The following is a 21,399-nucleotide window of genomic DNA, read 5'->3' as shown; positions in this document are numbered from 1 at the left end:
TTCAGCTAAAACATGCATGTGGAAGCCAAGTATGATCAACCATGTGAACGGGAGACGTGTTCAAATATGTCTCAGTTTTCCTCCCCTGGTACTCGGGTGCAACATTCCAGACGCTTTACTAACACTCTCCCAACTTGGAGAGTCAGTCCCTTTAACCTCCTGTTTGGCCCAGTTTGCAATTTCTGCGGAAGATGAACAGGAATAGCGAGAACCAATGAGAGGCTAGCTGGAGGTGTCTGGACGGGCAAATTTAACTCTCATTTCCCACCAGGAAGAGGAAACAACCAAAGGCTCAGCGTGCCGTACCGGAACCAGATTAGGGCCTGAAGCCATCCTGCGGTGTTGCGGCCAGCTCAAAAGAAAGCGAGTTGAAGAAAGGAGCTCAGGGGCACTGTAATTCACAAACCTGCAGAGTTATAAATGACAGCTATCGTCCAAAAATAGACTGAAGTAAGGCTGCCAAGAGGACTTGAAAGCGGGGCAGAATTGCAGGAAACCGATTTCAGGAGGTAGACTGCAATTGCATTGAAAGCATAGGAAAAGAGGCAGAACGTCCACAATGATGCACTTGGCCAAAAAGGGCGTATGCGTTTTTTCCTGAATATATTCAGGAAAAAACGCATACGCCCTTTTTGGCCAACCAAGCAAGCTTGCAAAGGAAATCTGCACTACAATGAAGTCTCACTTCCCCCCGGTCAAAAGGGCCATCTGAAAAAAGTGTAAAATCCAGAAAGGCAACAGGCCATTGAGAACTGGGAGCCTTGTTATGCTGATGGGCGGGATGTAAATTGCCAACAGACACTCGGGAGAAGTGTATGGTGTTTCCTGAAACATCTAAAAAACAAAGCAACAGAACCTAGGTCACTTCCACTTATGGTCCTATAGCTTAGGGAAATTAAAATAAAAAAGACACAGCCACCCCAAAGTTTGGAACGGCTCTGTTTACAAGAACCTCGTTTACAGTACAAGTTCAACATCACAGAAAGTGAAAAATGGATAAAGGACTTGTGGTACTTACGTACAATGCAGTATCACTCAGCAATGAAATCTATGTCATCAGGCCCGTAGCAGCATAATGAGTAGATTCAGGTACGATGATTCTAACTGAAATAAGTCACACAGAAAAAGAAACATCATAAGATATCAGTAATACACGGAATGTAAACTTGGCTACACAGAAACTGAATTACAGAACAGAACAGGGTCTCAAATTTAGAAAAACAACTTATTCTTGCTTAAGGGGAAAGGTGAGTTGGGGTGCTGCAAAAAACCAGAGATTGAAAAGAGCACAGATAAAGTTCCTTAAGCCAAATATGGAATAGACAAGAGCTACTCCTTGCTCAACGAAATGGACTCAACACCCCATATTAAACGCCTAAGAATGTACCTGACTAGTAAGTATCTTGAAACCTATGGATTGCTATGTCTCCAAAAGAGAATCAAGCGTGTGTACAGGGGCATAAACGCAGCAGTGATAGGATTGGAGAGGTTCGGTGAGCAAATGAAGACCCTTTGAAGTCATATTGCATGGTACCCATTCCACGGGTCTCAACTCTCCAGGTTTAAGGTATTCTTCCTTCAGCTAAAACATGCATGTGGAACCCAGAGTATGATCAACCATGTGAACGGGAGACGTGTTCAAATATGTCTCAGTTTTCCTCCCCTGGTACTCGGGTGCAACATTCCAGACGCTTTACTAACACTCTCCCGACTTGGAGAGTCAGTCCCTTTAACCTCCTGTTTGGCCCAGTTTGCAATTTCTGCGGAAGATGAACAGGAATAGCGAGAACCAATGAGAGGCTAGCTGAAGGTGTCTGGACGGGCAAATTTAACTCTCATTTCCCACCAGGAAGAGGAAATAACCAAAGGCTCAGCGTGCCGTACCGGAACCAGATTAGGGCCTGAAGCCATCCTGCGGTGTTGCGGCCAGCTCAAAAGAAAGCGAGTTGAAGAAAGGAGCTCAGGGGCACTGTAATTCACAAACCTGCAGAGTTATAAATGACAGCTATTGTCCAAAAATAGACTGAAGTAAGGCTGCCAAGAGGACTTGAAAGCGGGGCAGAATTGCAGGAAACCGATTTCAGGAGGTAGACTGCAATTGCATTGAAAGCATAGGAAAAGAGGCAGAACGTCCACAATGATGCACTTGGCCAAAAAGGGCGTATGCGTTTTTTCCTGAATATATTCAGGAAAAAACGCATACGCCCTTTTTGGCCAACCAAGCAAGCTTGCAAAGGAAATCTGCACTACAATGAAGTCTCAATTCCCCCCGGTCAAAAGGGCCATCTCAAAAAAGTGTAAAATCCAGAAAGGCAGGACAGGCCATGGAGAACTGGGAGCCTTGTTATGCTGATGGGCGGGATGTAAATTGCCAACAACCACTCAGGAGAAGTGTATGGTGTTTCCTGAAACATCTAAAAAACAAAGCAACAGAACCTAGGGCACTTCCACTTATGGTCCTATAGCTTAGGGAAATTAAAATCAAAAAGACACAGCCACCCCAAAGTTTGGAACGGCTCTGTTTACAAGAACCTCGTTTACAGTACAAGTTCAACATCGCAGAAAGTGAAAAATGGATAAAGAAGTTGTGGTATTTACTTACAAAGCAATATCACTCAGCAATGAAATCTGTGTCATCAGGCCCTTAGCAGCACAATGAGTGGATTCAGGTATGATGATTCTAACTGAAGTAAGTCACACAGAAAAAGAAACATCATAAGATATCAGTAATACACGGAATGTAAACTTGGCTACACAGGAACTGAATTACAGAACAGAACAGGGACTCAAATTTAGAAAAACAACTTATGCTTGCTTAAGGGTAAAGGTGAGTTGGGGTGCTGCATAAAACCAGAGATTGAAATGAGCACAGATAAAGTTCCTTAAGTCAAATATGGAATAGACCAGAGCTACTCCTTGCTCAACGAAATGGACTCAACTACGCATATTAAACGCCTAAGAATGTACCTGACTAGTAAGTATCTTAAAACCTATGGATTGCTATGTCTCCGAAAGAGAATCAAGCATGTGTACAGGGGCATAAACGCAGCAGTGATAGGATTGGAGAGGTTCGGTGAGCAAATGAAGACCCTTTGAAGTCATATTGCATGGTACCCATTACACGGGTCTCAACTCTCCAGGTTTAAGGTATTCTTCCTTCAGCTAAGACATGCATGTGGAACCCAAGTATGATCAACCATGTGATCGGGAGACGTGTTCAAATATGTCTCAGTTTTCCTCCCCTGGTACTCGGGTGCAACATTCCAGACGCTTTACTAACACTCTCCCGACTTGGAGAGTCAGTCCCTTTAACCTCCTGTTTGGCCCAGTTTGCAATTTCTGCGGAAGATAAACAGGAATAGCGAGAACCAATGAGAGGCTAGCTGGAGGTGTCTGGACGGGCAAATTTAACTCTCATTTCCCACCAGGAAGAGGAATTAACCAAAGGCTCAGCGTGCCGTGCCGGAACCAGATTAGGGCCTGAAGCCATCCTGCGGTGTTGCGGCCAGCTCTAAAGAAAGCGAGTTGAAGAAAGGAGCTCAGGGGCACTGTAATTCACAAACCTGCAGAGTTATAAATGACAGCTATCGTCCAAAAATAGACTGAAGTAAGGCTGCCAAGAGGACTTGAAAGCGGGGCAGAATTGCAGGAAACCGATTTCAGGAGGTAGACTGCAATTGCATTGAAAGCATAGGAAAAGAGGCAGAACGTCCACAATGATGCACTTGGCCAAAAAGGGCGTATGCGTTTTTTCCTGAATATATTCAGGAAAAAACGCATACGCCCTTTTTGGCCAACCAAGCAAGCTTGCAAAGGAAATCTGCACTACAATGAAGTCTCACTTCCCCCCGGTCAAAAGGGCCATCTGAAAAAAGTGTAAAATCCAGAAAGGCAGGACAGGCCATGGAGAACTGGGAGCCTTGTTATGCTGATGGGCGGGATGTAAATTGCCAACAACCACTCGGGAGAAGTGTATGGTGTTTCCTGAAACATCTAAAAAACAAAGCAACAGAACCTAGGGCACTTCCACTTATGGTCCTATAGCTTAGGGAAATTAAAATCAAAAAGACACAGCCACCCCAAAGTTTGGAACGGCTCTGTTTACAAGAACCTCGTTTACAGTACAAGTTCAACATCGCAGAAAGTGAAAAATGGATAAAGAAGTTGTGGTATTTACTTACAAAGCAATATCACTCAGCAATGAAATCTGTGTCATCAGGCCCTTAGCAGCACAATGAGTGGATTCAGGTATGATGATTCTAACTGAAGTAAGTCACACAGAAAAAGAAACATCATAAGATATCAGTAATACACGGAATGTAAACTTGGCTACACAGGAACTGAATTACAGAACAGAACAGGGTCTCAAATTTAGAAAAACAACTTATGCTTGCTTAAGGGTAAAGGTGAGTTGGGGTGCTGCATAAAACCAGAGATTGAAATGAGCACAGATAAAGTTCCTTAAGTCAAATATGGAATAGACAAGAACTACTCCTTGCTCAACGAAATGGACTCAACACCGCATATTAAACGCCTAAGAATGTACCTGACTAGTAAGTATCTTAAAACCTATGGATTGCTATGTCTCCGAAAGAGAATCAAGCATGTGTACAGGGGCATAAACGCAGCAGTGATAGGATTGGAGAGGTTCGGTGAGCAAATGAAGACCCTTTAAAGTCATATTGCATGGTACCCATTACACGGGTCTTAACTCTCCAGGTTTAAGGTATTCTTCCTTCAGCTAAAACATGCATGTGGAACCCAAGTATGATCAACCATGTGAACGGGAGACGTGTTCAAATATGTCTCAGTTTTCCTCCCCTGGTACTCGGGTGCAACATTCCAGACGCTTTACTAACACTCTCCCCACTTGGAGAGTCAGCGCCTTTAACCTCCTGTTTGGCCCAGTTTGCAATTTCTGCGGAAGATGAACAGGAATAGCGAGAACCAATGAGAGACTAGCTGGAGGTGTCTGGACGGGCAAATTTAACTCTCATTTCCCACCAGGAAGAGGAAATAACCAAAGGCTCAGCGTGCCGTGCCGGAACCAGATTAGGGCCTGAAGCCATCCTGCGGTGTTGCGGCCAGGTCACAAGAAAGCGAGTTGAAGAAAGGAGCTCGGGGGCACTGTAATTCACAAACCTGCAGAGTTATAAATGACAGCTATCGTCCAAAAATAGACTGAAGTAAGGCTGCCAAGAGGACTTGAAAGCGGGGCAGAATTGCAGGAAACCGATTTCAGGAGGTAGACTGGAATTGCATTGAAAGCATAGGAAAAGAGGCAGAACGTCCACAATGATGCACTTGGCCGAAAAGTGCGTATGCGTTTTTTCCTGAATATATTCAGGAAAAAACGCATACGCCCTTTTTGGCCAACCAAGCAAGCTTGCAAAGGAAATCTGCACTACAATGAAGTCTCACTTCCCCCCGGTCAAAAGGGCCATCTGAAAAAAGTGTAAAATCCAGAAAGGCAGGACAGGCCATGGAGAACTGGGAGCCTTTTTATGCTGATGGGCGGGATGTAAATTGCCAACAGACACTCGGGAGAAGTGTATGGTGTTTCCTGAAACATCTAAAAAACAAAGCAACAGAACCTAGGGCACTTCCACTTATGGTCCTATTGCTTAGGGAAATTAAAATCAAAAAGACACAGCCACCCCAAAGTTTGGAATGGCTCTGTTTACAAGAACCTCGTTTACAGTACAAGTTCAACATCGCAGAAATTGAAAAATGGATAAAGAAGTTGTGGTATTTACTTACAAAGCAATATCACTCAGCAATGAAATCTGTGTCATCAGGCCCTTAGCAGCACAATGAGTGGATTCAGGTATGATGATTCTAACTGAAGTAAGTCACACAGAAAAAGAAACATCATAAGATATCAGTAATACACGGAATGTAAACTTGGCTACACAGGAACTGAATTACAGAACAGAACAGGGTCTCAAATTTAGAAAACCAACTTATTCTTGCTTAAAGGTAAAGGTGAGTTGGGGAGCTGCATAAAACCAGAGATTGAAATGAGCACAGATAAAGTTCCTTAAGCCAAATATGGAATAGACAAGAGCTACTCCTTGCTCAACGATATGGACTCAACACCGCATATTAAACGCCTAAGAATGTACCTGACTAGTAAGTATCTTAAAACCTATGGATTGCTATGTCTCCGAAAGAGAATCAAGCATGTGTACAGGGGCATAAACACAGCAGTGATAGGATTGGAGAGGTTCGGTGAGCAAATGAAGACCCTTTGAAGTCATATTGCATGGTACCCATTACACGGGTCTTAACTTTCCAGGTTTAAGATATTCTTCCTTCAGCTAAAACATGCATGTGGAACCCAAGTATGATCAACCATGTGAACGGGAGACGTGTTCAAATATGTCTCAGTTTTCCTTCCCTGGTACTCGGGTGCAACATTCCAGACGCTTTACTAACACTCTCCCCACTTGGAGAGTCAGTCCCTTTAACCTCCTGTTTGGCCCAGTTTGCAATTTCTGCGGAAGATGAACAGGAATAGCGAGAACCAATGAGAGGCTAGCTGGAGGTGTCTGGACGGGCAAATTTAACTCTCATTTCCCACCAGGAAGAGGAAACAACCAAAGGCTCAGCGTGCCGTACCGGAACCAGATTAGGGCCTGAAGCCATCCTGCGGTGTTGCGGCCAGCTCAAAAGAAAGCGAGTTGAAGAAAGGAGCTCAGGGGCACTGTAATTCACAAACCTGCAGAGTTATAAATGACAGCTATCGTCCAAAAATAGACTGAAGTAAGGCTGCCAAGAGGACTTGAAAGCGGGGCAGAATTGCAGGAAACCGATTTCAGGAGGTAGACTGGAATTGCATTGAAAGCATAGGAAAAGAGGCAGAACGTCCACAATGATGCACTTGGCCAAAAAGGGCGTATGCGTTTTTTCCTGAATATATTCAGGAAAAAACGCATACGCCCTTTTTGGCCAACCAAGCAAGCTTGCAAAGGAAATCTGCACTACAATGAAGTCTCACTTCCCCCCGGTCAAAAGGGCCATCTGAAAAAAGTGTAAAATCCAGAAAGGCAACAGGCCATTGAGAACTGGGAGCCTTGTTATGCTGATGGGCGGGATGTAAATTGCCAACAGACACTCGGGAGAAGTGTATGGTGTTTCCTGAAACATCTAAAAAACAAAGCAACAGAACCTAGGGCACTTCCACTTATGGTCCTATAGCTTAGGGAAATTAAAATCAAAAAGACACAGCCACCCCAAAGTTTGGAACGGCTCTGTTTACAAGAACCTCGTTTACAGTACAAGTTCAACATCGCAGAAAGTGAAAAATGGATAAAGGACTTGTGGTACTTACGTACAATGCAGTATCACTCAGCAATGAAATCTATGTCATCAGGCCCGTAGCAGCATAATGAGTAGATTCAGGTACGATGATTCTAACTGAAATAAGTCACACAGAAAAAGAAACATCATAAGATATCAGTAATACACGGAATGTAAACTTGGCTACACAGAAACTGAATTACAGAACAGAACAGGGTCTCAAATTTAGAAAAATAACTTATTCTTGCTTAAGGGGAAAGGTGAGTTGGGGTGCTGCAAAAAACCAGAGATTGAAAAGAGCACAGATAAAGTTCCTTAAGCCAAATATGGAATAGACAAGAGCTACTCCTTGCTCAACGAAATGGACTCAACACCCCATATTAAACGCCTAAGAATGTACCTGACTAGTAAGTATCTTGAAACCTATGGATTGCTATGTCTCCAAAAGAGAATCAAGCATGTGTACAGGGGCATAAACGCAGCAGTGATAGGATTGGAGAGGTTCGGTGAGCAAATGAAGACCCTTTGAAGTCATATTGCATGGTACCCATTCCACGGGTCTCAACTCTCCAGGTTTAAGGTATTCTTCCTTCAGCTAAAACATGCATGTGGAACCCAGAGTATGATCAACCATGTGAACGGGAGACGTGTTCAAATATGTCTCAGTTTTCCTCCCCTGGTACTCGGGTGCAACATTCCAGACGCTTTACTAACACTCTCCCGACTTGGAGAGTCAGTCCCTTTAACCTCCTGTTTGGCCAAGTTTGCAATTTCTGCGGAAGATTAACAGGAATAGCGAGAACCAATGAGAGGCTAGCTGAAGGTGTCTGGACGGGCAAATTTAACTCTCATTTCCCACCAGGAAGAGGAAATAACCAAAGGCTCAGCGTGCCGTACCGGAACCAGATTAGGGCCTGAAGCCATCCTGCGGTGTTGCGGCCAGCTCAAAAGAAAGCGAGTTGAAGAAAGGAGCTCAGGGGCACTGTAATTCACAAACCTGCAGAGTTATAAATGACAGCTATCGTCCAAAAATAGACTGAAGTAAGGCTGCCAAGAGGACTTGAAAGCGGGGCAGAATTGCAGGAAACCGATTTCAGGAGGTAGACTGGAATTGCATTGAAAGCATAGGAAAAGAGGCAGAACGTCCACAATGATGCACTTGGCCAAAAAGGGCGTATGCGTTTTTTCCTGAATATATTCAGGAAAAAACGCATACGCCCTTTTTGGCCAACCAAGCAAGCTTGCAAAGGAAATCTGCACTACAATGAAGTCTCAATTCCCCCCGGTCAAAAGGGCCATCTCAAAAAAGTGTAAAATCCAGAAAGGCAGGACAGGCCATGGAGAACTGGGAGCCTTGTTATGCTGATGGGCGGGATGTAAATTGCCAACAACAACTCAGGAGAAGTGTATGGTGTTTCCTGAAACATCTAAAAAACAAAGCAACAGAACCTAGGGCACTTCCACTTATGGTCCTATAGCTTAGGGAAATTAAAATCAAAAAGACACAGCCACCCCAAAGTTTGGAACGGCTCTGTTTACAAGAACCTCGTTTACAGTACAAGTTCAACATCGCAGAAAGTGAAAAATGGATAAAGAAGTTGTGGTATTTACTTACAAAGCAATATCACTCAGCAATGAAATCTGTGTCATCAGGCCCTTAGCAGCACAATGAGTGGATTCAGGTATGATGATTCTAACTGAAGTAAGTCACACAGAAAAAGAAACATCATAAGATATCAGTAATACACGGAATGTAAACTTGGCTACACAGGAACTGAATTACAGAACAGAACAGGGTCTCAAATTTAGAAAACCAACTTATGCTTGCTTAAGTGTAAAGGTGAGTTGGGGTGCTGCATAAAACCAGAGATTGAAATGAGCACAGATAAAGTTCCTTAAGTCAAATATGGAATAGACAAGAACTACTCCTTGCTCAACGAAATGGACTCAACACCGCATATTAAACGCCTAAGAATGTACCTGACTAGTAAATATCTTAAAACCTATGGATTGCTATGTCTCCGAAAGAGAATCAAGCATGTGTACAGGGGCATAAACGCAGCAGTGATAGGATTGGAGAGGTTCGGTGAGCAAATGAAGACCCTTTGAAGTCATATTGCATGGTACCCATTACACGGGTCTTAACTCTCCAGGTTTAAGGTATTCTTCCTTCAGCTAAAACATGCATGTGGAACCCAAGTATGATCAACCATGTGAACGGGAGACGTGTTCAAATATGTCTCAGTTTTCCTCCCCTGGTACTCGGGTGCAACATTCCAGACGCTTTACTAACACTCTCCCCACTTGGAGAGTCAGCGCCTTTAACCTCCTGTTTGGCCCAGTTTGCAATTTCTGCGGAAGATGAACAGGAATAGCGAGAACCAATGAGAGACTAGCTGGAGGTGTCTGGACGGGCAAATTTAACTCTCATTTCCCACCAGGAAGAGGAAATAACCAAAGGCTCAGCGTGCCGTGCCGGAACCAGATTAGGGCCTGAAGCCATCCTGCGGTGTTGCGGCCAGGTCACAAGAAAGTGAGTTGAAGAAAGGAGCTCAGGGGCACTGTAATTCACAAACCTGCAGAGTTATAAATGACAGCTATCGTCCAAAAATAGACTGAAGTAAGGCTGCCAAGAGGACTTGAAAGCGGGGCAGAATTGCAGGAAACCGATTTCAGGAGGTAGACTGGAATTGCATTGAAAGCATAGGAAAAGAGGCAGAACGTCCACAATGATGCACTTGGCCAAAAAGGGCGTATGCGTTTTTTCCTGAATATATTCAGGAAAAAACGCATACGCCCTTTTTGGCCAACCAAGCAAGCTTGCAAAGGAAATCTGCACTACAATGAAGTCTCACTTCCCCCCGGTCAAAAGGGCCATCTGAAAAAAGTGTAAAATCCAGAAAGGCAGGACAGGCCATGGAGAACTGGGAGCCTTGTTATGCTGATGGGCGGGATGTAAATTGCCAACAGACACTCGGGAGAAGTGTATGGTGTTTCCTGAAACATCTAAAAAACAAAGCAACAGAGCCTAGGGCACTTCCACTTATGGTCCTATAGCATAGGGAAATTAAAATCAAAAAGACACAGCCACCCAAAAGTTTGGGACGCCTCCGTTTACAAGAACCTCGTTTACCGTACAAGTTCAATATCACAGAAAGTGAAAAATGGATAAAGAATTTGTGGTACTTACGTACAATGCAGTATCACTCAGCAATGAAATCTATGTCATCAGGCCCGTAGCAGCATAATGAGTGGATTCAGGTACGATGATTCTAACTGAAATAAGTCACACAGAAAAAGAAACATCACAAGATATCACTAATACACGGAATGTAAACTTGGCTACACAGGAACTGCATTCCAAAACAAAACAGGGTCTCAAATTTAGAAAACCAACTTATGCTTGCTTAAGGGTAAAGGTGAGTTGGGGTGCTGCATAAAACCAGAGATTGAAATGAGCACAGATAAAGTTCCTTAAGCCAAATATGGAATAGACAAGAGCTACTCCTTGCTCAACGAAATGGACTCAACACCCCATATTAAACGCCTAAGAATGTACCTGACTAGTAAGTATCTTAAAACCTATGGATTGCTATGTCTCCAAAAGAGAACCAAGCGTGTGTACAGGGGCATAAACGCAGCAGTGATAGGATTGGAGAGGTTCGGTGAGCAAATGAAGACCCTTTGAAGTCATATTGCATGGTACCCATTCCACGGGTCTCAACTCTCCAGGTTTAAGGTATTCTTCCTTCAGCTAAAACATGCATGTGGAACCCAAGTATGATCAACCATGTGAACGGGAGACGTGTTCAAATATGTCTCAGTTTTCCTCCCCTGGTACTCGGGTGCAACATTCCAGACGCTTTACTAACACTCTCCCCACTTGGAGAGTCAGCGCCTTTAACCTCCTGTTTGGCCCAGTTTGCAATTTCTGCGGAAGATGAACAGGAATAGCGAGAACCAATGAGAGGCTAGCTGGAGGTGTCTGGACGGGCAAATTTAACTCTCATTTCCCACCAGGAAGAGGAAATAACCAAAGGCTCAGCGTGCCGTACCGGAACCAGATTAGGTCCTGAAGCCATCCTGCGGTGTTGCGGCCAGGTCACAAGAAAGCGAGTTGAAGAAAGGAGCTCAGGGGCACTGTAATTCACAAACCTGCAGAGTTATAAATGACAGCTATCGTCCAAAAATAGACTGAAGTAAGGCTGCCAAGAGGACTTGAAAGCGGGGCAGAATTGCAGGAAACCGATTTCAGGAGGTAGACTGGAATTGCATTGAAAGCATAGGAAAAGAGGCAGAACGTCCACAATGATGCACTTGGCCAAAAAGGGCGTATGCGTTTTTTCCTGAATATATTCAGGAAAAAACGCATACGCCCTTTTTGGCCAACCAAGCAAGCTTGCAAAAGAAATCTGCACTACAATGAAGTCTCACTTCCCCCCGGTCAAAAGGGCCATCTGAAAAAAGTGTAAAATCCAGAAAGGCAGGACAGGCCATGGAGAACTGGGAGCCTTGTTATGCTGATGGGCGGGATGTAAATTGCCAACAACCACTCCGGAGAAGTGTATGGTGTTTCCTGAAACATCTAAAAAACAAAGCAACAGAGCCTAGGGCACTGCCAATTATGGTCCTATAGCTTAGGGAAATTAAAATCAAAAAGACACAGCCACCCCAAAGTTTGGAACGGCTCTGTTTACAAGAACCTCGTTTACAGTACAAGTTCAACATCGCAGAAAGTGAAAAATGGATAAAGAAGTTGTGGTATTTACTTACAAAGCAATATCACTCAGCAATGAAATCTGTGTCATCAGGCCCTTAGCAGCACAATGAGTGGATTCAGGTATGATGATTCTAACTGAAATAAGTCACACAGAAAAAGAAACATCATAAGATATCAGTAATACACGGAATGTAAACTTGGCTACACAGGAACTGAATTACAGAACAGAACAGGGTCTCAAATTTAGAAAACCAACTTATGCTTGCTTAAGGGTAAAGGTGAGTTGGGGTGCTGCATAAAACCAGAGATTGAAATGAGCACAGATAAAGTTCCTTAAGTCAAATATGGAATAGACAAGAGCTACTCCTTGCTCAACGAAATGGACTCAACACCGCATATTAAACGCCTAAGAATGTACCTGACTGGTAAGTATCGTAAAACCTATGGATTGCTATGTCTCCAAAAGAGAATCAAGCATGTGTACAGGGGCATAAACGCAGCAGTGATAGGATTGGAGAGGTTCGGTGAGCAAAGGAAGACCCTTTGAAGTCATATTGCATGGTACCCATTACACGGGTCTCAACTCTCCAGGTTTAAGGTATTCTTCCTTCAGCTAAAACATGCATGTGGAACCCAAGTATGATCAACCATGTGAACGGGAGACGTGTTCAAATATGTCTCAGTTTTCCTCCCCTGGTACTCGGGTGCAACATTACAGACGCTTTACTAACACTCTCCCCACTTGGAGAGTCAGCGCCTTTAACCTCCTGTTTGGCCCAGTTTGCAATTTCTGCGGAAGATGAACAGGAATAGCGAGAACCAATGAGAGGCTAGTTGGAGGTGTCTGGACGGGCAAATTTAACTCTCATTTCCCACCAGGAAGAGGAATTAACCAAAGGCTCAGCATGTCGGGCCGGAACCAGATTAGGGCCTGAAGCCATCCTGCGGTGTTGCGGCCAGGTCACAAGAAAGCGAGTTGAAGAAAGGAGCTCAGGGGCACTGTAATTCACAAACCTGCAGAGTTATAAATGACAGCTATCGTCCAAAAATATACTGAAGTAAGGCTGCCAAGAGGACTTGAAAGCGGGGCAGAATTGCAGGAAACCGATTTCAGGAGGTAGACTGGAATTTCATTGAAAGCATAGGAAAAGAGGCAGAACGTCCACAATGATGCACTTGGCCAAAAAGGGCGTATGCGTTTTTTCCTGAATATATTCAGGAAAAAACGCATACGCCCTTTTTGGCCAACCAAGAAAGCTTGCAAAGGAAATCTGCACTACAATGAAGTCTCAGTTCCCCCGGTCAAAAGGGACATCTGTAAAAAGTGTAAAATCCAGAAAGGCAACAGGCCATTGAGAACTGGGAGCCTTGTTATGCTGATGGGCGGGATGTAAATTGCCAACAGACACTTGGGAGAAGTGTATGGTGTTTCCTGAAACATCTAAAAAACAAAGCAACAGAGCCTAGGGCACTGCCACTTATGGTCCTATAGCTTAGGGAAATTAAAATCAAAAAGACACAGCCACCCCAAAGTTTGGAACGGCTCTGTTTACAAGAACCTCGTTTACAGTACAAGTTCAACATCGCAGAAAGTAAAAAATGGATAAAGAAGTTGTGGTATTTACTTACAAAGCAATATCACTCAGCAATGAAATATGTGTCATCAGGCCCTTAGCAGCACAATGAGTGGATTCAGGTATGATGATTCTAACTGAAGTAAGTCACACAGAAAAAGAAACATCATAAGATATCAGTAATACACGGAATGTAAACTTGGCTACACAGAAACTGAATTACAGAACAGAACAGGGTCTCAAATTTAGAAAAACAACTTATTCTTGCTTAAGGGGAAAGGTGAGTTGGGGTGCTGCAAAAAACCAGAGATTGAAAAGAGCACAGATAAAGTTCCTTAAGCCAAATATGGAATAGACAAGAGCTACTCCTTGCTCAACGAAATGGACTCAACACCCCATATTAAACGCCAAAGAATGTACCTGACTAGTAAGTATCTTGAAACCTATGGATTGCTATGTCTCCAAAAGAGAATCAAGCGTGTGTACAGGGGCATAAACGCAGCAGTGATAGGATTGGAGAGGTTCGGTGAGCAAATGAAGACCCTTTGAAGTCATATTGCATGGTACCCATTCCACGGGTCTCAACTCTCCAGATTTAAGGTATTCTTCCTTCAGCTAAAACATGCATGTGGAACCCAGAGTATGATCAACCATGTGAACGGGAGACGTGTTCAAATATGTCTCAGTTTTCCTCCCCTGGTACTCGGGTGCAACATTCCAGACGCTTTACTAACACTCTCCCCACTTGGAGAGTCAGCGCCTTTAACCTCCTGTTTGGCACAGTTTGCAATTTCTGCGGAAGATGAACAGGAATAGCGAGAACCAATGAGAGGCTAGCTGGGGGTGTCTGGACGGGCAAATTTAACTCTCATTTCCCACCAGGAAGAGGAAATAACCAAAGGCTCAGCGTGCCGTACCGGAACCAGATTAGGGCCTGAAGCCATCCTGCGGTGTTGCGGCCAGCTCAAAAGAAAGCGAGTTGAAGAAAGGAGCTCAGGGGCACTGTAATTCACAAACGTGCAGAGTTATAAATGACAGCTATCGTCCAAAAATAGACTGAAGTAAGGCTGCCAAGAGGACTTGAAAGCGGGGCAGAATTGCAGGAAACCGATTTCAGGAGGTAGACTGGAATTGCATTGAAAGCATAGGAAAAGAGGCAGAACGTCCACAATGATGCACTTGGCCACAAAGGGCGTATGCGTTTTTTCCTGAATATATTCAGGAAAAAACGCATACGCCCTTTTTGGCCAACCAAGCAAGCTTGCAAAGGAAATCTGCACTACAATGAAGTCTCACTTCCCCCCGGTCAAAAGGGCCATCTGAAAAAAGTGTAAAATCCAGAAAGGCAACAGGCCATTGAGAACTGGGAGCCTTGTTATGCTGATGGGCGGGATGTAAATTGCCAACAGACACTCGGGAGAAGTGTATGGTGTTTCCTGAAACATCTAAAAAACAAAGCAACAGAACCTAGGGCACTTCCACTTATGGTCCTATAGCTTAGGGAAATTAAAATCAAAAAGACACAGCCACCCCAAAGTTTGGAACGGCTCGGTTTACAAGAACCTCGTTTACAGTACAAGTTCAACATCGCAGAAAGTGAAAAATGGATAAAGGACTTGTGGTACTTACGTACAATGCAGTATCACTCAGCAATGAAATCTATGTCATCAGGCCCGTAGCAGCATAATGAGTAGATTCAGGTACGATGATTCTAACTGAAATAAGTCACACAGAAAAAGAAACATCATAAGATATCAGTAATACACGGAATGTAAACTTGGCTACACAGGAACTGAATTACAGAACAGAACAGGGTCTCAAATTTAGAAAAACAACTTATTCTTGCTTAAGGGGAAAGGTGAGTTGGGGTGCTGCAAAAAACCAGAGATTGAAAAGAGCACAGATAAAGTTCCTTAAGCCAAATATGGAATAGACAAGAGCTACTCCTTGCTCAACGAAATGGACTCAACACCCCATATTAAACGCCTAAGAATGTACCTGACTAGTAAGTATCTTGAAACCTATGGATTGCTATGTCTCCAAAAGAGAATCAAGCATGTGTACAGGGGCATAAACGCAGCAGTGATAGGATTGGAGAGGTTCGGTGAGCAAATGAAGACCCTTTGAAGTCATATTGCATGGTACCCATTCCACGGGTCTCAACTCTCCAGGTTTAAGGTATTCTTCCTTCAGCTAAAACATGCATGTGGAACCCAGAGTATGATCAACCATGTGAACGGGAGACGTGTTCAAATATGTCTCAGTTTTCCTCCCCTGGTACTCGGGTGCAACATTCCAGACGCTTTACTAACACTCTCCCGACTTGGAGAGTCAGTCCCTTTAACCTCCTGTTTGGCCAAGTTTGCAATTTCTGCGGAAGATTAACAGGAATAGCGAGAACCAATGAGAGGCTAGCTGAAGGTGTCTGGACGGGCAAATTTAACTCTCATTTCCCACCAGGAAGAGGAAATAACCAAAGGCTCAGCGTGCCGTACCGGAACCAGATTAGGGCCTGAAGCCATCCTGCGGTGTTGCGGCCAGCTCAAAAGAAAGCGAGTTGAAGAAAGGAGCTCAGGGGCACTGTAATTCACAAACCTGCAGAGTTATAAATGACAGCTATCGTCCAAAAATAGACTGAAGTAAGGCTGCCAAGAGGACTTGAAAGCGGGGCAGAATTGCAGGAAACCGATTTCAGGAGGTAGACTGGAATTGCATTGAAAGCATAGGAAAAGAGGCAGAACGTCCACAATGATGCACTTGGCCAAAAAGGGCGTATGCGTTTTTTCCTGAATATATTCAGGAAAAAACGCATACGCCCTTTTTGGCCAACCAAGCAAGCTTGCAAAGGAAATCTGCACTACAATGAAGTCTCAATTCCCCCCGGTCAAAAGGGCCATCTCAAAAAAGTGTAAAATCCAGAAAGGCAGGACAGGCCATGGAGAACTGGGAGCCTTGTTATGCTGATGGGCGGGATGTAAATTGCCAACAACCACTCAGGAGAAGTGTATGGTGTTTCCTGAAACATCTAAAAAACAAAGCAACAGAACCTAGGGCACTTCCACTTATGGTCCTATAGCTTAGGGAAATTAAAATCAAAAAGACACAGCCACCCCAAAGTTTGGAACGGCTCTGTTTACAAGAACCTCGTTTACAGTACAAGTTCAACATCGCAGAAAGTGAAAAATGGATAAAGAAGTTGTGGTATTTACTTACAAAGCAATATCACTCAGCAATGAAATCTGTGTCATCAGGCCCTTAGCAGCACAATGAGTGGATTCAGGTATGATGATTCTAACTGAAGTAAGTCACACAGAAAAAGAAACATCATAAGATATCAGTAATACACGGAATGTAAACTTGGCTACACAGGAACTGAATTACAGAACAGAACAGGGACTCAAATTTAGAAAAACAACTTATGCTTGCTTAAGGGTAAAGGTGAGTTGGGGTGCTGCATAAAACCAGAGATTGAAATGAGCACAGATAAAGTTCCTTAAGTCAAATATGGAATAGACAAGAGCTACTCCTTGCTCAACGAAATGGACTCAACACCGCATATTACACGCCTAAGAATGTACCTGACTAGTAAGTATCGTAAAACCTATGGATTGCTATGTCTCCAAAAGAGAATCAAGCATGTGTACAGGGGCATAAACGCAGCAGTGATAGGATTGGAGAGGTTCGGTGAGCAAATAAAGACCCTTTGAAGTCATATTGCATGGTACCCATTACACGGGTCTCAACTCTCCAGGTTTAAGGTATTCTTCCTTCAGCTAAGACATGCATGTGGAACCCAAGTATGATCAACCATGTGATCGGGAGACGTGTTCAAATATGTCTCAGTTTTCCTCCCCTGGTACTCGGGTGCAACATTCCAGACGCTTTACTAACACTCTCCCCACTTGGAGAGTCAGTCCCTTTAACCTCCTGTTTGGCCCAGTTTGCAATTTCTGCGGAAGATAAACAGGAATAGCGAGAACCAATGAGAGGCTAGCTGGAGGTGTCTGGACGGGCAAATTTAACTCTCATTTCCCACCAGGAAGAGGAATTAACCAAAGGCTCAGCGTGCCGTGCCGGAACCAGATTAGGGCCTGAAGCCATCCTGCGGTGTTGCGGCCAGCTCTAAAGAAAGCGAGTTGAAGAAAGGAGCTCAGGGGCACTGTAATTCACAAACCTGCAGAGTTATAAATGACAGCTATCGTCCAAAAATAGACTGAAGTAAGGCTGCCAAGAGGACTTGAAAGCGGGGCAGAATTGCAGGAAACCGATTTCAGGAGGTAGACTGGAATTGCATTGAAAGCATAGGAAAAGAGGCAGAACGTCCACAATGATGCACTTGGCCAAAAAGGGCGTATGCGTTTTTTCCTGAATATATTCAGGAAAAAACGCATACGCCCTTTTTGGCCAACCAAGCAAGCTTGCAAAGGAAATCTGCACTACAATGAAGTCTCACTTCCCCCCGGTCAAAAGGGCCATCTGAAAAAAGTGTAAAATCCAGAAAGGCAGGACAGGCCATGGAGAACTGGGAGCCTTGTTATGCTGATGGGCGGGATGTAAATTGCCAACAACCACTCGGGAGAAATGTATGGTGTTTCCTGAAACATCTAAAAAACAAAGCAACAGAACCTAGGGCACTTCCACTTATGGTCCTATAGCTTAGGGAAATTAAAATCAAAAAGACACAGCCACCCCAAAGTTTGGAACGGCTCTGTTTACAAGAACCTCGTTTACAGTACAAGTTCAACATCGCAGAAAGTGAAAAATGGATAAAGAAGTTGTGGTATTTACTTACAAAGCAATATCACTCAGCAATGAAATCTGTGTCATCAGGCCCTTAGCAGCACAATGAGTGGATTCAGGTATGATGATTCTAACTGAAGTAAGTCACACAGAAAAAGAAACATCATAAGATATCAGTAATACACGGAATGTAAACTTGGCTACACAGGAACTGAATTACAGAACAGAACAGGGTCTCAAATTTAGAAAACCAACTTATGCTTGCTTAAGGGTAAAGGTGAGTTGGGGTGCTGCATAAAACCAGAGATTGAAATGAGCACAGATAAAGTTCCTTAAGTCAAATATGGAATAGACAAGAACTACTCCTTGCTCAACGAAATGGACTCAACACCGCATATTAAACGCCTAAGAATGTACCTGACTAGTAAGTATCGTAAAACCTATGGATTGCTATGTCTCCGAAAGAGAATCAAGCATGTGTACAGGGGCATAAACGCAGCAGTGATAGGACTGGAGAGGTTCGGTGAGCAAATGAAGACCCTTTGAAGTCATATTGCATGGTACCCATTTCACGGGTCTTAACTCTCCAGGTTTAAGGTATTCTTCCTTCAGCTAAAACATGCATGTGGAACCCAAGTATGATCAACCATGTGAACGGGAGACGTGTTCAAATATGTCTCAGTTTTCCTCCCCTGGTACTCGGGTGCAACATTCCAGACGCTTTACTAACACTCTCCCCACTTGGAGAGTCAGCGCCTTTAACCTCCTGTTTGGCCCAGTTTGCAATTTCTGCGGAAGATGAACAGGAATAGCGAGAACCAATGAGAGACTAGCTGGAGGTGTCTGGACGGGCAAATTTAACTCTCATTTCCCACCAGGAAGAGGAAATAACCAAAGGCTCAGCGTGCCGTGCCGGAACCAGATTAGGGCCTGAAGCCATCCTGCGGTGTTGCGGCCAGGTCACAAGAAAGTGAGTTGAAGAAAGGAGCTCAGGGGCACTGTAATTCACAAACCTGCAGAGTTATAAATGACAGCTATCGTCCAAAAATAGACTGAAGTAAGGCTGCCAAGAGGACTTGAAAGCGGGGCAGAATTGCAGGAAACCGATTTCAGGAGGTAGGCTGCAATTGCATTGAAAGCATAGGAAAAGAGGCAGAACGTCCACAATGATGCACTTGGCCAAAAAGGGCGTATGCGTTTTTTCCTGAATATATTCAGGAAAAAACGCATACGCCCTTTTTGGCCAACCAAGCAAGCTTGCAAAGGAAATCTGCACTACAATGAAGTCTCACTTCCCCCCGGTCAAAAGGGCCATCTGAAAAAAGTGTAAAATCCAGAAAGGCAGGACAGGCCATGGAGAACTGGGAGCCTTGTTATGCTGATGGGCGGGATGTAAATTGCCAACAGACACTCGGGAGAAGTGTATGGTGTTTCCTGAAACATCTAAAAAACAAAGCAACAGAGCCTAGGGCACTTCCACTTATGGTCCTATAGCATAGGGAAATTAAAATCAAAAAGACACAGCCACCCAAAAGTTTGGGACGCCTCCATTTACAAGAACCTCGTTTACCGTACAAGTTCAATATCACAGAAAGTGAAAAATGGATAAAGAATTTGTGGTACTTACGTACAATGCAGTATCACTCAGCAATGAAATCTATGTCATCAGGCCCGTAGCAGCATAATGAGTGGATTCAGGTACGATGATTCTAACTGAAATAAGTCACACAGAAAAAGAAACATCACAAGATATCACTAATACACGGAATGTAAACTTGGCTACACAGGAACTGCATTCCAAAACAAAACAGGGTCTCAAATTTAGAAAACCAACTTATGCTTGCTTAAGGGTAAAGGTGAGTTGGGGTGCTGCATAAAACCAGAGATTGAAATGAGCACAGATAAAGTTCCTTAAGCCAAATATGGAATAGACAAGAGCTACTCCTTGCTCAACGAAATGGACTCAACACCCCATATTAAACGCCTAAGAATGTACCTGACTAGTAAGTATCTTAAAACCTATGGATTGCTATGTCTCCAAAAGAGAACCAAGCGTGTGTACAGGGGCATAAACGCAGCAGTGATAGGATTGGAGAGGTTCGGTGAGCAAATGAAGACCCTTTGAAGTCATATTGCATGGTACCCATTCCACGGGTCTCAACTCTCCAGGTTTAAGGTATTCTTCCTTCAGCTAAAACATGCATGTGGAACCCAAGTATGATCAACCATGTGAACGGGAGACGTGTTCAAATATGTCTCAGTTTTCCTCCCCTGGTACTCGGGTGCAACATTCCAGACGCTTTACTAACACTCTCCCCACTTGGAGAGTCAGCGCCTTTAACCTCCTGTTTGGCCCAGTTTGCAATTTCTGCGGAAGATGAACAGGAATAGCGAGAACCAATGAGAGGCTAGCTGGAGGTGTCTGGACGGGCAAATTTAACTCTCATTTCCCACCAGGAAGAGGAAATAACCAAAGGCTCAGCGTGCCGTACCGGAACCAGATTAGGTCCTGAAGCCATCCTGCGGTGTTGCGGCCAGGTCACAAGAAAGCGAGTTGAAGAAAGGAGCTCAGGGGCACTGTAATTCACAAACCTGCAGAGTTATAAATGACAGCTATCGTCCAAAAATAGACTGAAGTAAGGCTGCCAAGAGGACTTGAAAGCGGGGCAGAATTGCAGGAAACCGATTTCAGGAGGTAGACTGCAATTGCATTGAAAGCATAGGAAAAGAGGCAGAACGTCCACAATGATGCACTTGGCCAAAAAGGGCGTATGCGTTTTTTCCTGAATATATTCAGGAAAAAACGCATACGCCCTTTTTGGCCAACCAAGCAAGCTTGCAAAGGAAATCTGCACTACAATGAAGTCTCACTTCCCCCCGGTCAAAAGGGCCATCTGAAAAAAGTGTAAAATCCAGAAAGGCAGGACAGGCCATGGAGAACTGGGAGCCTTGTTATGCTGATGGGCGGCATGTAAATTGCCAACAACCACTCGGGAGAAGTGTATGGTGTTTCCTGAAACATCTAAAAAACAAAGCAACAGAACCTAGGGCACTTCCACTTAT

The 21,399-nt window shown here is 44.0% G+C and overlaps 1 long non-coding RNA gene across 8 annotated transcripts in view; it reads right to left on the bottom strand.

The window, feature by feature from the left end:
• Positions 1 to 21,399, bottom strand: part of LOC307181178 — a 523,312-nt gene that overhangs the window by 17,556 nt on the left and 484,357 nt on the right. For all 8 annotated transcript variants that reach the window (XR_013826074.1, XR_013826075.1, XR_013826076.1 and 5 more), the window contains one exon: positions 13,652 to 13,733. This is a non-coding gene — a long non-coding RNA (uncharacterized lncRNA). The remainder of the gene's footprint in view (positions 1 to 13,651; positions 13,734 to 21,399) is intronic.

The sequence above is a fragment of the Stenella coeruleoalba genome (genome assembly GCF_951394435.1).
Source record: "Stenella coeruleoalba genome assembly, contig: scaffold_184, whole genome shotgun sequence".
Lineage (NCBI taxonomy): Eukaryota > Metazoa > Chordata > Mammalia > Artiodactyla > Delphinidae > Stenella > Stenella coeruleoalba.
The sequence above is the reverse complement of the archived record's forward strand: the minus strand, read 5'-3'. Positions and strand labels throughout refer to the sequence as shown.